Source organism: Medicago sativa, chromosome 5 (genome assembly GCF_051527215.1).
Source record: "Medicago sativa cultivar Bolivia chromosome 5, Bolivia_mono, whole genome shotgun sequence".
Classification (NCBI taxonomy): Eukaryota; Viridiplantae; Streptophyta; class Magnoliopsida; order Fabales; family Fabaceae; genus Medicago; species Medicago sativa.
Window position 1 is genome coordinate 56698936 of NC_140753.1, and position 15603 is coordinate 56714538.

The 15603-nt window shown below is 34.5% G+C and overlaps 1 pseudogene; it reads right to left on the minus strand.

Moving 5' to 3' along the window:
* Positions 1 to 14: 14 nt before the first annotated feature.
* Positions 15 to 1135, minus strand: LOC146923330 (glutathione S-transferase T3-like; annotated as a pseudogene).
* Between the last annotated feature and the right edge of the window lie 14468 nt (positions 1136 to 15603).

Below are 15603 nucleotides of genomic sequence, written 5' to 3' on the forward strand. Positions count from 1 at the left end.
CATACATAATAATATCAATGAAGTCTATATTTATTTATAATCACGCCACATAAAAATTTATAATCTTGTAGTTGCCTTGGACTCATATTTGATGTATCTTTCGAGAATATTTTTAAATCGTTGATCTTCATATTTTCCCTATCATTCTCAGCCTTCTGCAGCTCTGCATCAACATTTTTCCTCTCTATCTCAACTTTTTCACTCTTAATATATGCATAATCAGATGCAAACCCTAACATTATTTCAAATTTTTTGTTCAAGTCATTTTTCAAAGCATCAAATTTTGGAGTAGACATCTCCACAAGCTTTTATTTTTCCTTCCTTTTGGCTTCCTTTTGACCGATTGGACGTGATGGTGGATTGTATTCACTTGTTTGTGTCAGTGGGTTAAAATATGACGAATGTGCCCTAGAAGCTGAATTCTTTGTTCTTTTTGCATAAGGTTCTGATGAACCTGCAAGCTATTTGGGTTCATCTTTCAATAATCTCCATGCATTCTCAAATGTGAACTTTTCATGTATGTCTTGGTAATAAATAGGGTTAATGGTGTTTTACCCCCCTTGGAATATAGGTCATTTCCGGTTTTCCATCCTGTAATTTTTTTTGTTTGTTTTTGTCCTTGTAAAAAAAAAATTGTTTTGGTTTTGGACCTTCATGGCGAAATCCCCCCCCCCCCCCCCCTCCTATAATTTGAGAAAATTTTAGTTTACCCCCTGCCGAATGATGTCGCTCTCGGAGCTACCATTGTTCTTTAGAGCGACAACATTTTTGTAGCACCCAACAAAATTTTAAATAGAGGGATTAATCTTTGTGTGCCATCGACCTTTTAGTGTCGTTTGTTTGCTCTCTTGAAAATTTTTGTTGTGATGGTTGTTATAACTTCACCAATCCTCTTCCAAACACTATCTCCTCATTGATAAATCCCAACAATTTGATCCTTTGAAATATTGAGCCATGATTGAATGAGAAGTTCATCATTCTTTGGTTGAAATCTCACTTTCGAAGTATTCACAACTGATGTAGTTCCAACTTCTTCATTAAGATTAATAGTTTTCAAGCCACATTGATGTGGTGTTTTAAGCTCTTGATCATTTAATTACATACCACTACTACCCATTTCAACCCCATGAGGCATATTGGGACTCTTTGATTAAGAAAATTGTTGATAGGGGTAAGGCGATGTATGATATGGGTAATTTTCAGAGTGTTGGTTATTTTGTGGATTTGTGAAAGAATTTGAATTTTGAAAGTTTAGGTTATGATTTGGATTTGCGATATTGGATCATTTTCAAAGGATGGTACACTTTGTTAATTTAGGATACATGGAGACAGGGCGTTCCTAGAGTTTTACAGGTCTTAGGCGTAATATGAGAAAAGGACCCCTTACATAATACATCATAATTTTTTAACTCATTGTGATTTTATCATGTCTTTTTTTTTCGTTTTTTGCCCGCTTTTTACTACCAAAAAAGAAGAGTGGGCCACATGATCCTAAATTCGTCTCACATGATTTAGCATAATGATATAATTTAATTTTTTGGAACATTTGAAAGACAACATTAAGAGTAATTTCTCTAGTACTCTTATTTTCAACTAAAATATAATTTGTTTTGTTATAAAATTCCTAATTTATTGGATAATAAATATGACAAATATATTTAATATTAGTGAGGCACATTATTAGAAACAAAGGGCCCAAAAAAATATCACAATTTTTTTTTTTTTGAGCAAATCACAAATTTATTTGATAATAATTTTTTGGGCACATTATTAAGAAAAACTAAAAATTTATAGGGAGGGTGTATATAGAAATTTTTGAATATAATAGGATACATATAGTAAATTGAGACAAAAGAGTCATAAACATTAACAGGCCTCAGCACAGCCTTTCAACATGGGCCTTTCAGTAATCTTTGCTATACACACCCTTGAAAAACCAAATATTTCTATATACATCTCCTATCGTAATTTTTTTTAGGGCCCTAGGCCGTCGCACTCTCGGCCTATGCCTAGGGCCGGACTTGAATGGAGAATAGCCAAAATTTTGCATGAAATTGGACCAAAAATCATGATGATTGGGGTTCATTTTGCAAATGAAATGTATAGAAGAAGCAATTAAAAAGGGGTAAAAAAAATTGAAGGATATAAAGAGGTAAAATAAATAGTTCAAATATAGAAAAAATGTAAATGAAAAATTAGATAGTTAAAATTAACTTTTATAACAAAAATATAATTTTTTTAGGGAACAAAAATATAGTTATTTTAACAGTAAAATAGTTCAACAGTCTTAACTCATTAATATGCAATGGTAACAAAAAAAAAGTTGCAAGAGAAGTGCAACGTTAACAATTTTAACAGTAATTGAAATGCTAATTTATTTTATAGTTATTTTGTTTCAAAAAGTGTTTGAGAAAAAATATAAATTGACCAAAGATATTGTAGCTGAGTTTGGCATCGCGGTAAAGAAAGGATACTAAGTATTTAGAAATTATCCATGTCTCTCTGACATTTGGTGTCACATGTGGATCAAAATTGGCAAAAACACCCATGGATAATTATGTTCTTATGTGCACTCATATGTGGCACTTGTGCTAAATGTTAAAATTCATGACTATTATATGCTTGATTTAAAATTGATGTATGTTGCGAATTCGATGAAAAACTCACACCAATAACAACTTGATGTGTGGAGCAAGGGATAATTAAGCAACCAAAATCAAAGTGTATGGAACAATTAACACAAGCCAAAAGTAGAAAACAACAGCGAGAAAAAAAAAAAAAAAGGAAGAGAGAACACAGAATCTGTTTACCCAGTTCGGTCCAAATTGACCTAGTCTGGGGGAGAGAGCAGCCCTCCGTTCCACTATATGATGAGTAACGTTACAAAAGAGATTTCAATGGGTTACAAGAATAAGTCTCCCGCCTAATTCTACCCAAATCCCAGCCTCTTCCCGTAACCAAGAGACTCAATCCTAATAGTGTTTTCCAAGGTGAATCAACCTTCAAACCCTAGTTTGTTGCCAAGAGACAAACTCTATACAAACCCTAGTTTGATTTCTAAACCCTTGTTTCAGCCCCCTCTTTCTCTCTCAAAATAGTCTGATACAAGGCCTATATTTATAGTAAAAGGAACTCCCATAAAATTGTAACAAATCTGGCCCAAAAATACGTTTCTGAAAAATAACAGCACGCGAAATCGGCCACCGATTTTCCAAATCGGCCACCGATTTTTCCCGAACAGAAAGCCTCCCAAAAGGCAGCCAAAATCGGCCACCGATTTGTACTTTCAGCAAACATCAATTTTGGCCTCCAAACTCCAATTTTGAGTCACTTTCCCAACAATCTCCACCTTGACTCCAAATTAGTGATGATGCCCATTTAACATCAACACCTTGCTGCTCTTTCCCTTGCTTCCCACTACGCCAAGTAGCTCCACAAGTTTACACCTTAATCTCTTCAATCATCGGAATGCCTTCCGCCCCTTTGAAGATCCTTGTGTCCAAACTACTCAAGGAATTTCAGGTAGTTCCACAAGTACACACCTTAACCTCTTCAGCCATCGGAATGTCTTCCGCCTTCTCGAAGATCCTTGTATCCAAACTACACTAGGAATTTCAGGTAGTTCTACAAGACTACACCATACCTCTTCAATACGAGACATCTCCCGCTTCCTTGAAGATCACCTTGCATCCAATCACCCTTGGACTTTTAGGGTAATTCCACAAGCCGTGCTATACATTCTTCAACCTCCGGAATGCCTTCCGTCTTCATGAAGAAAACCCTTGCTCACCACTAGAGCATAGCACCCAAGGTCCTCCATAGTCGTACCACTCCCAGTGTGTTCAACTCCACCTAAAGCTGAGCTTCCAACCTCTCAACTTGCAAATGAGTACATCCCACTATGTCTTCCTTGAACCTCCACCTCAACCGGTAGATCATGAGTATTCTTACCACCGCCTCTCCAGGCTGATGTTGAGTGTTTAACGTCTCTCCAGACGATCACCGCTCCACTAAGCATCAATACCAAGGTGACCAACATCACCTTCATCCTCCAAACAACACCACACCATCAGAGCACCTGCATCCTCATAACCCTCAGTGACAATTTGTGCGGAGTTACCATTAATCTCCGGACAATCCTTCTTGAAGTGACCCATCTTGTTACACTTAAAGCATTTAAACTTTGTCTTGTTACTACTCTTTCCCCGGTTACCTCTACCTCCACCATTCCCTCTTGAAACACTTAGGCCTTCCCCGTTTTCATCAACTCTCAAGTCCTTCGACTTAGTCAACTCCTTGGTTCTCAAAGCCGCTTGAACTTCTTCCAAGGTAACAGTGCCTTCTTTTCCATAGAGCATGGTATCTTTAAACGATTCAAAAGATCTAGGTAGAGCACACAACAAGAGTATAGCTTTATCTTCATCCTCAAGATTCACCTCAATATTCTCCAAGTCATCAAGGATTTTGTTGAACTCCGTAAGTTGCTCCATGATGGCCTTTGACTCCACCATCTTGAATGAGTAGAGTTGTTGCTTTAGGAATTGCCGATGAGCCAAAGACTTTGTCATATACAAAGATTCCAACTTTGCCCACATCGATGCCGCGGTTGGTTCCTTTGCTACTTCTCTCAAAACTTTATCTCCGAGGCACAAGACAATGGCACTCCTGGCCTTGTCCACCATCTCGGTCTTCTCCGCTCGTGACATGGTGACCGGTAACGAACCTTCACCCTTCAAAGCTTTCTCACACTTTTGCTGTATCAACACCGCTTCCATCTTTACCTTCCATAACCCAAAATCGTTATCGCCGGTAAACTTCTCAATATCCCACTTCGAACCCATGGTACTTGATTATCCTTTGACCTTTGCCCCACGGTGGGCGCCAATTGTTGCGAATTCGATGAAAAACTCACACCAATAACAACTTGATGTGTGGAGCAAGGGATAATTAAGCAACCAAAATCAAAGTGTATGGAACAATTAACACAAGCCAAAAGTAGAAAACAACAGCGAGAAAAAAAAAAGGAAGAGAGAACACAAAGAATCTGTTTACCCAGTTCGGTCCAAATTGACCTAGTCTGGGGGAGAGAGCAGCCCTCCGTTCCACTATATGATGAGTAACGTTACAAAAGAGATTTCAATGGGTTACAAGAATAAGTCTCCCGCCTAATTCTACCCAAATCCCAGCCTCTTCCCGTAACCAAGAGACTCAATCCTAATAGTGTTTCCCAAGGTGAATCAACCTTCAAACCCTAGTTTGTTGCCAAGAGACAAACTCTATACAAACCCTAGTTTGATTTCTAAACCCTTGTTTCGGCCCCCTCTTTCTCTCTCAAAATAGTCTGATACAAGGCCTATATTTATAGTAAAAGGAACTCCCACAAAATTGTAACAAATCTGGCCCAAAAATACGTTTCTGAAAAATAACAGCACGCGAAATCGGCCACCGATTTTCCAAATCGGCCACCGATTTTTCCCGAACAGAAAGCCTCCCAAAAGGCAGCCAAAATCGGCCACCGATTTTCCAAATCGGCCACCGATTTGTACTTTCAGCAAACATCAATTTTGGCCTCCAAACTCCAATTTTGAGTCACTTTCCCAACAATGTATGTCATGACTTTGGTGTTTCATATGATGAGAATATTTTAAAAATTATTCATGGCTAAAGTGAATTGCAAATATTGTGAATGTATATGTATATGCATCTCATAAGAAAGATTGTATGTGTCTATGCTCCCATGAGAGACTGCATATTTAGTAGGAGGTGTGTCCTACAACCCTCTGCGTATAGGGTAAATTCCGAAATCATTTTCATGTGGCTACCATTAAGGACTACACTCGTAGCGTCACATTTTAGGTTTGCTGTTTATGGAGTGTGCTCTAAACAATGCATGTTAAATGTTGCTACAATGTTGTTTATGATATGTGTACATAGTTGTGTTCAGGGCTGGTCTAAAGGTAAGACAACCCAAGCCCTCGCTTTAGGCCCCCAAATTTGAACTTAAATTAAAGGTCTCACAATAGACAAATTTATGTGTATATATACAAATGAATAAAGGTCACACAACAAATGAATTATACAACTTTGTCATGAAGCAAAGATGCTAGCCCCGACATGGGTTCAACACTTCACCATACAACTTTATAATATTCACAATTTTTTCCGTCGCAAGTGCTTCACTTACAACACTTTCACTTATATAATACAGTATTTATTTTCCTTTTTAATTGTAATTTCTTTTATTAAACCTATGAATTTATATTAATTTCTCTCATTAAAAAAGTCTCATATTATAGTCTGCTTTAGGCCTCAAAATATGTTGGGTCGGCATGTGTTGTCCTCTTTGCATGTTATTTTCGGTTGCCGACCCTTGTTATTGATATTCAGGCAATATCAATATGCAATCCCTTTAAATGACGGGGAATATTGCGTAGCTAGGAGATCAATGGAACAATGTAAGTCGAACAACATCATGACTTGGATGAGTGGTCAACCACCTTGGGCTTAAAGTCATAGTTTATGTTTGGTTCAACTATTAGTAGAATTGATTTTGAGTGAATTGATTCTGTAAAATTGATTCTGGATAAAAAGAGTTGAATGTAAAGTGATTTATGTTTGGATGTATTTATGTAAAAGTGGATTTAGCAATGAATTTAAGGCTAAAATCAAATGTAGAAGCCAAAAGCTACAAATTGTAGCTTCAAGTAGAACAAATTCTAAAAACAAAATCAATTCTACTTTAAATCATCCAAACATCTTAAAATCAATTCTACGACTTCTAAAATCACTTTTGACCCTTTAAAATTGAAACCAAACACATAGTTGATCTTCAATATCTAATAGCCCTTGTTTGTAAAAGTTAAGATCATCTCAGGGATTTCTTTTGAAGCCTTTACTTCTTTGTCGTTATTTATAAAAGAGAAATGATATTTGAACATTCATTTAGTAACAACTTTTGCAACAACTTTCTCTCTCATACTTACATTACTTTTTACTTTATCTCTCTATTGCTATGATTTTCGTGTCAATACCACTTTTTTCTTTGTAAAATATGGTTGTCAAATAAGTTGTCACCAAATTAGTTGTTCAAATAACACTCCTCTTTATAAAAGTTTATTATTCAAAAGAAAAATGATGTGCTTTTAAGAATTTGATATGTTTGAATTCTATCAAGTTTTGGGTTTCCACTAAGTTTTATGAATCATGGTATATTTTTAAACGCCATTTTGAAAAAGAAAAAAAGATTTATGATGGAAAATATTTTGATATGACGAAAAGACGTCTATGACGAAAGTTTTCAAAGAGATTGTCTATTTCAATTTCGTTAAAAAAGAAAAAAATAAATAGTCACTCGCTTATACCTCTAAAAATCGGATCCTAACATCTAAAAGTCCTAACTCAACTGACAAATGTTTGTAAGGCTGAATGTCGTGACCTTGGTTCGTACCCGGGACCACACAGTTGTGTGAGTTTAATTTCAGTGGATTACCACTTCATCTAAGAAAAAAAAACGGATCTTAACAATGGAGTATCCTCATGAAGTCATAGTGAAAACTCGATATCTCATACTCATGTAAGAGATGGTCATCGATCTACTCTCATAATATTGATTGTGCATTATTATTATTCAATTCACAATAAAGATTGACGACGGATACCTTACAAATACACCATCCGATTACTATTATAAGCAAAAATCTAAATTTTAGATTCATTCAATTAATAACGTATATGGTCTTTATTATAGACCACATACATCATTTAATGAATGAATCTAAAATATAGTTTTTTGCTTATAATAGTGACCGAATGGTGTATTGTTTTTATGTTTAATGGGGAACTTTATTTCTTTGAATCAAACATAATAAATAATTTATTTGTATTATAAATACTAGTCATGATTATGAAGCTCAGATACTTCAAAATGAGTGACGTATCGTATCCCCTGCGTATCCTGCACCGATATCTGCCCGATACTTTCCGCTACGTATCGGAAGAGTATTAGATCATTAAATTTTATTTTTTTAAAATAATTATCCGATACTTCCTGATACGTATTGGAAGAGTATCAGATAATATAAATTTTATTTTTTATATTATTTTGATTTTTTTCTTTAAAAAGTAAGAAAAAATATTATATTACTATAGCACTAACAATGTTCCTTTTAGATATAGTATAACATTGATGATGCTCTTTTTGGAATATATTGTATATGTAATTGATTAATCATCACTCTCTTAATCGTCAATATTACTTATATTTATGTTGATATAGTACGAGCCTATGACTGGTTTCTTGTGATTGTTAATATATTTGCATATTAAAAAAATTGTTATAATTATATTGTACATTTAATTATATAATTTTTTTATTAATGTATCCCGGCCGTATCGTATCTTGATTTTTGAAATTTTTCCGTATCGGTGATGTATCGTATCCGTATCGTATCTTGTATCCGGGCTTCATAAATATAATTTCTACATTTAAACAACAACAAAAATTGGCCATAAGGCTTACAATTTCTTTTTTGTATGATTTTACATAATTTCACAAATAATAATTTTAAATCTAATAACTTCAAATTTCTAAAATAAAAACTAGGAAAAATTACACTTGAGGTCTCTTAATTTAATTTCAGATAACGATTTTATCTTTTATCTTTTTTTACGTCATTTTAATCGATTGGCATATGGATTTTCAAGATTCAAATTTAAGATTCATCTACAAACGTGGGTGAAGAACCATAGATTGGAGACAAAGAGCTCGCAGAGAAATAAAACCATAGATTTAAAACTTAAAAATTCATATGCAAATGGATAAAAAAAGATCAAAATGACATGAAAAAAGGTAAATGACGAAAAGAAATGATAAGAACACTCGTTTTAACACTCATTTTTTATTGTATGAAATTCATATGGGTTTTATAACTTTATGTGTGACTCATTTCTAAAATGAGGGATCTACGAGAATTACATCAAATAAGAAAATAAGTGTTAGATAGAGTGTTGCTAACACTCCTAACGACAAAATCGTTTCTAAAATTAAGTTATGAGATCACACAAGTAATTGTGCCTAAAACAAATACTAAAACGTCTGTCAATTCAATAATAAGAGATTGCCTTTCTAATCTTAAAGGACAAAGTTGAAAACTCATCTAGAACAGTTGTAAAATTACAACTTATTATTAGTTTCATCGTTTTCAATAATAATATTTTTTTTCTTTTTTAATTTTTTAAAAAATAAAGTACTAAAATATAAAAATGGCTAAAGGTTAAAAATATATAAAACTCATTAAAAAGTTATAATTAAAATATGAAATTTATGTTTGTCAAAAATAGGATATGAAACGTATTACATTAGAAAAAGATCCATTGGTGGCGTGCTAGTGTTACCTTTGTGTTTATCTCTATCTTAACAATTCATTCGCTCTCATCTAAATAATTTATTTTAATTATTCATTTATCATTTTCTCTCATCTAAAATGAACCTACGTCACCATTGACACCAAAAAACTTGGCATCCAATCCAAGTATTTCCCAATATTCACACTTTAGTGTGATAGTTGGTGATGTAAACAAAAAAAGCAAACTAACATGTGAGCTATGCTTCTTCCTTTTGACGAAATATAACAAGAGCTAGCAAATACACGATGGTTTTATATAAATACCAGTACAGAGAATCAAAATCCCGTTGACCCTGGCATAACAGGCATAGAATGATTATAATATTTGATGTAACATCACGTATAGAACAAAACATTGCATAGAGAATTGTCAGTTAAAAGAGAATGTCAAATTAGACTCTTCGTAAAGTGCTATGGAGGATGGTGTAGTATTAGTTTTTTTTGTTTTGTGTGTACGATGATGTATTAGACTTTGAGAGAAGCACTGAATACTGTTGGAACTTGGAAGAGAGGCTAGATCAAAAGAAAAGACATGTGACGAGACTAGTAAGGTACGAGGATAGTTTGGGATTTGGAAAAAAAATTATATAAGATTTAAAAATTAAATAAATGTTAAAAAAAGTTAAATAAGTTTGAAGTACTTTAAATATGAATAAAAAAAGTTATATGTTTTTTTCAGGGATTTTTTTAAAAAAAAAAAAGTTATATGTTTTTAATCATTTGAAATATGAATATGGGTGTGGTTATGGTGCATAAGCAATCCTTATGCACTATACATAAGTCTTGCATAAGTCCAGCCCATTAACCAACTCAATTGCTTCCTACACACCCCTCAAAGAAAACCCAACCCGGAATCAAACAAAACCACCGGAAATAATGTGCTGCAATTGTGACGTCGTTCATTCACCTCTGTTCATTCATTCATCATCATCATCATCATCTAACCATCGGAAACAACCGTCATTCACCACTGTCATTCATCATCTAACCACCGGAAACAAACTTCCATCACCGTTGTTCACCACCTCCAATTGCGACGTGCTCCGACGTGCTGCCAAACTTCCAAACACGCTCCGACGTGCTGCCCCTTGCTCGCCGCTCCGACTTAGTTTATCCGGCTAGGTCACAGCGTGATTGCGACATGATTTCACCGGCGAGGTTGCACGAATTTCACCCTTGCTCGCGCTCCGACGTGATTTCTCCGCCTACATTCGTACTGCATTTTGAAGAGGTAATCATGTATATAATTTTTGTTGTATTTAGGTTTTGATTCAAATTTCGGATTTGTTAAAGGTTTTCTGTTCTTAGGATCAATTTAGTGATTCAAATTTAGGGATTCAATTGTCGATATTAGGATCAATTTAGCTTCAGTTGTAGCAATTAATAAGGATCAATTTAGCTTCAGTTGTAGTTTCAATTTATGATATGTAATGGTTTTTTGTTCTTAATAGTGTTTGTTGCTGTTTTCAATGAAATTATTATTGGTACATGGAAATTGTTAGTGAAACCATAAGCATGGTTTAATGGTTTTGATAGTCTTGTATGTGAAACCAATATAATTGTGTAATGGTTTTAAATAAAATTATTATTGGTACATGAAAATTGTTCATGAAACCGTAAGTATGGTTTAATGGTTTTGATAGTCTTGTATGTGAAACCAATATAATTGTGTAATAGTTTTAAATGAAATTATTATTGATACATGAAAATTGCATTGATCATAAGAATGCTCTTTACTGAGCAACCATTAAGCCATTTTATGTTTAAAAAGTGTATTGAATTGAATGGTAGAGATACTGACAATATCAAGGGCATATGTTGAATGCATTTGACTAGGTGGGAGAATGAGCCATGACATCTCAGTAGTCCATTTGATTTTCAAATTAATGAACACCCAAGCTGGTCGAATCATCTCAATCAATTTCAAATTATTTTTTTCAATAGTTTAATTATTTTTGTGATCTATTTTAGTGTTTGAGTACATACTTATTAGATATATATGTTGTATTTTGTTCTAATTTGGTTCATTTACATTTCAGCTGCCTTTATTGGTTTTGACAATCATCGTAAGAGTGTTTTATTTGGTGCTGCGCTACTGTATGATGAGACAGCAGCTACCTTTGATTGGTTGTTTACAACATTCTTGAAGTGTATGTCCAATAAGAAACCACAGACGATATATACAGACCAGGCTAGTGCTTTGTTGAGTTCAATTCCGAATATTTTTCCAGGTGTTTTCATGGGCTTTGCTCATGGCACATGACAGAGAATGCAAAGAAAAATCTCGGCTCTCGTGCAGGGGCTTCTTATGTCGACATGTTTTGAAGATCTTAGAGTTCTTAGGTGGTTATGTGCAATATCATTTTTTGAAGACAATACCTGGACAATATGTTTTAAAGCGTTGCTGAAATTTTTCTCAACAGTGTTCTTGAAGCTCGGAAAAAGGCAGAGGAGTTGCTTCTTTCTAAATGTATTCGTACAGACCCATCTTCCGTGACGTCATATAAGTCTTCAAAAGCAGCTGCTGTCGGTGAACCATCTGCTGGGGTGAAGTCAACTGCACCAAAGTTCAAAGAAAGACAAAATCCAATTAAGTCAAAGAAGCGACTTAAAAGTGATTATGAAAAAGCTAGAGAAAGGCAGAAATTCCTTATAAATTGGACGAAACAAAAGAGAGATGATAAGGGTTTAAAAAAAAAGTGGTCGTTGATTGATTGTGTTTATGTTATAAGTTTGTACTAGAGTTTATTGGGAATATTTTGATATCATCTATTGGAAATTATACATTTCACATTCTTTGTTGTTATGTATTGATGATTATAGTTTGTTACAAAACCATTAGACAATTATTTTGGTTTCACATAGAACACTATCAAAACCATTAAACCATACTTATGGTTTCAGTAATAGTTATTAAACCACAATTATATTTAGACAAAGGCACAAATTCGTTTTGCAACGGAAGAAACAAAAGAGAGATGATGAGGTTTTACAAAAAAAAGTGTGTACTATAGTCAGTGAATAATGGTTTAAATGTTTATCACATTTGTTCTTTTGTTTTATTACAAAATCATTACACAATTATATTGGTTTCACATACAAGACTATCAAAACCATTAAACCATACTTATGGTTTCAGTAACAATTTTCATGTACCAATAATAATTTCATTTAAAACCATTACACAATTATATTGGTTTCACATACAAGACTATCAAAACCATTAAACCATACTTATGGTTTCAATAACAATTTTCATGTACCAATAATAATTTCATTTAAAACCATTACACAATTATATTGGTTTCACATACAAGACTATCAAAACCATTAAACCATACTTATGGTTTCAGTAATCCATACCCCTAAGTTTGTTTCAATTCATCAAAATTCAGACATCATAGAGAACAGAAGAGGAGTGTTACAAGATTGCAAAGAACTTCATGAATCAACTTTGACTTCCTTAGAAAGATCATTAACTAAAATCATAAACTGGAAAGAACATCATTAAATTTAATTGGTACATATCTAGAAATTCATCATAAACTTGGTACAAATCCAGAAATTCATCAACATCTTTATACAAACTCAATAAAAAAAACATTAAAACTAATCCAGTCCTTAATAGGAGGTTACATATCATGTTGGACGTGCTAGCTTTTGAAGCATTTCTTCATAGTATGAAGTTGTTGCCTTCTCCACATAGTTTCTTTTGCAATTGCTTGAGTTGCTTAATATTGTGGAACAGATTCCAATTCTCAAATCCATAATTTTTGCAAACTTGTCATTCTTCCCATGCTTTCTCATTTTGGACCAATTTTTGAAAGATTCCATCTTGTTATTGCCACCCTCCCATTCAGCAAGAAACTTCATGCAAAAGATTCATTCTGAGCATGTTCCTTATCTATACTAGAACTTCTTTCTTTTCTTTTTCGGGTTATATCTGTTCCAAGTACTTCCATCCCTTTTTCATTACTTGAACTCTTATTCTCCTCTGTTTCAGGTTGCACTTCAATCAGATTATCCTTGCTATTCTTCTTTCCAAGGTTTTCGCGGTTGTAGTGTAGATCCGTATACAAGACCTACAATGATTAAGATGCATCTCTGCCTGCAATTTTTTTATGTATATGTACTATTAGGATTTTCAAAACCATAAAAAGACAATATTATCACCCAAACTAAAAATCCTTGCATCTCTGCTCATTTCACAGAAGTTCACTACCTTATAGGTGTCTGTTAAAGTATCGTAACCAAATCCAAACATAGATCCATATTTATCAATAAAAGTCCCTAATTTTTTAGACAAGGTCCTTGTGGCCAGGTTATAGAAATACAACCATCTTTCTAAATCCTACAATTGTACACAAAGTGCTAATGGATATCCAATTAGGGGAAGTTCATCCTAAAAATGTTTTGAAGCTACAATTAAGGCGTAGAAGAGATAGAAGAGAATAACTGAGATAAAAGAGCAGATAAAAAAATACAAAGCTAAAAACATAATAATATCACAATATATCGATCAATGTAAATCTAATACGAAGAATATGTTCCCCTTCCGAAATCTATGATTCTTGGCTACTTGATTAGGCATTTCCATCTCTCAGAAAGCGCTTTAGCTTAGGGCTGATCTTCCTCCTTACTTCTTTTTATAGCGCAAGTGACGAACTATAGCCATTCGAGGTCACCGCTGTCCTACTTGACTTTTTTATTAAACCTCACCCGAAAAGCGAACCCAAGGCAAATCTCGCCCCATCAAGCATTTTCACTCGAGCGCTGACCAAGAGACAAGACTCACCAGACTCCATTGCTCCTAAGGCTTCTAGAGAGTCTGACTAATGGCATACTTTTTCAGTCGAATGCTCCTAGGCAAAAGGAAGATGACATATACTATGCCTTTTATTCAAAAGAGCCATCACAGCTTATGAAAGATCAGCTTGGAAATGGCTAATTAGTTTAAGGTACTGACCAACTGAGACAGAGAGAGCACTTTTTCAGTGTTGTCGGAATAGGACCTTTTGGTGGTTTAAAGGGCATTACATTAGGACTTTAGTCAAGAGAGTAGGACTTTGGTTCTGTTCGCAGATCATGAACATTCCTTGGTTGCGAGTTAAACGATCGAACATCAACAACGACAGTCACTTTACTAAAAACTAGAATGATAGCAGAATGGCTTTCGGAAACTGCTAATAGACGAGTAGAGGGATTGGAATGATTACAACACACACTTCCAAGACTGGACGGTTACCTTAAAAAAAGAGGAAGAGAGGGAAAGGCCACACGCGGTTAAGAAGCTGACATAGAAGCTACTGAGCATGGACATCCTCGCTGACTGAGCGAATCAAAATTCCCACTAGAGAAGACGGTAATAGAGTCAGGGGTCATGTCCGGCTTATCCCCGTCTTGTATTAGTGAGAGACGGAACGGACCGGACCCCTTCTTTCTTAATTAGACGATTTATCGCCTCTCATGTATGATTTTGATTAAGGTGTGGTATTAATCAACATAGCTTATTTGGGAGAGATTATGGGAACAACTTATGACATGTCCACGAGTTGTTTTTTAGCTTATTTCTCATAAGCTCTCCAAGATAGCTTATGAAAACGGTTTATGGCTTATATGAAAACAATTTGGCAAACATGACACATGTTGTTATCTCTAACAATCCATTCAACTAAAAACCTCAGGCATAGCAACTATTACCCCCATTGAGAAAATTAATTTCACGATGACTAGCAATGATGGAGAAGTGAAAGCACATTCTTACAAACACATAGTACAGATCAAATATCAAAATTGGATCAGTTATTAATATGATTGAAAGAGTGGTAAAATGCATCTAGAAGCTAATGAAGATTAACAAGAAAAACGAAAAAGCACTTAGAAAATATCATCTGCATCTCGAGGTGCCCTAGAACCACCGGTAATCTTCCCCTAAGCTTGCGATGGAGGAAATGTCTGATGATTTGAATCTACAAATTCAAACATTCAATAATCAGAACAACGAAATTCGGGCAAACTCTCATACGAGAATGCAATTGGAGAACCTAAAGTTGGAGAATCGGTTTAATTAACAGAATGAGAATGCAATTGGAGTTGTGAAGTGTTCGTACCGGTGAACTTGACGGTGATCGGCGGTGGATCTGGAACTTGACGGTGATCGGCGGTGAAAGAAACGAAGAGTGAGTGAAACTTGGTTGGT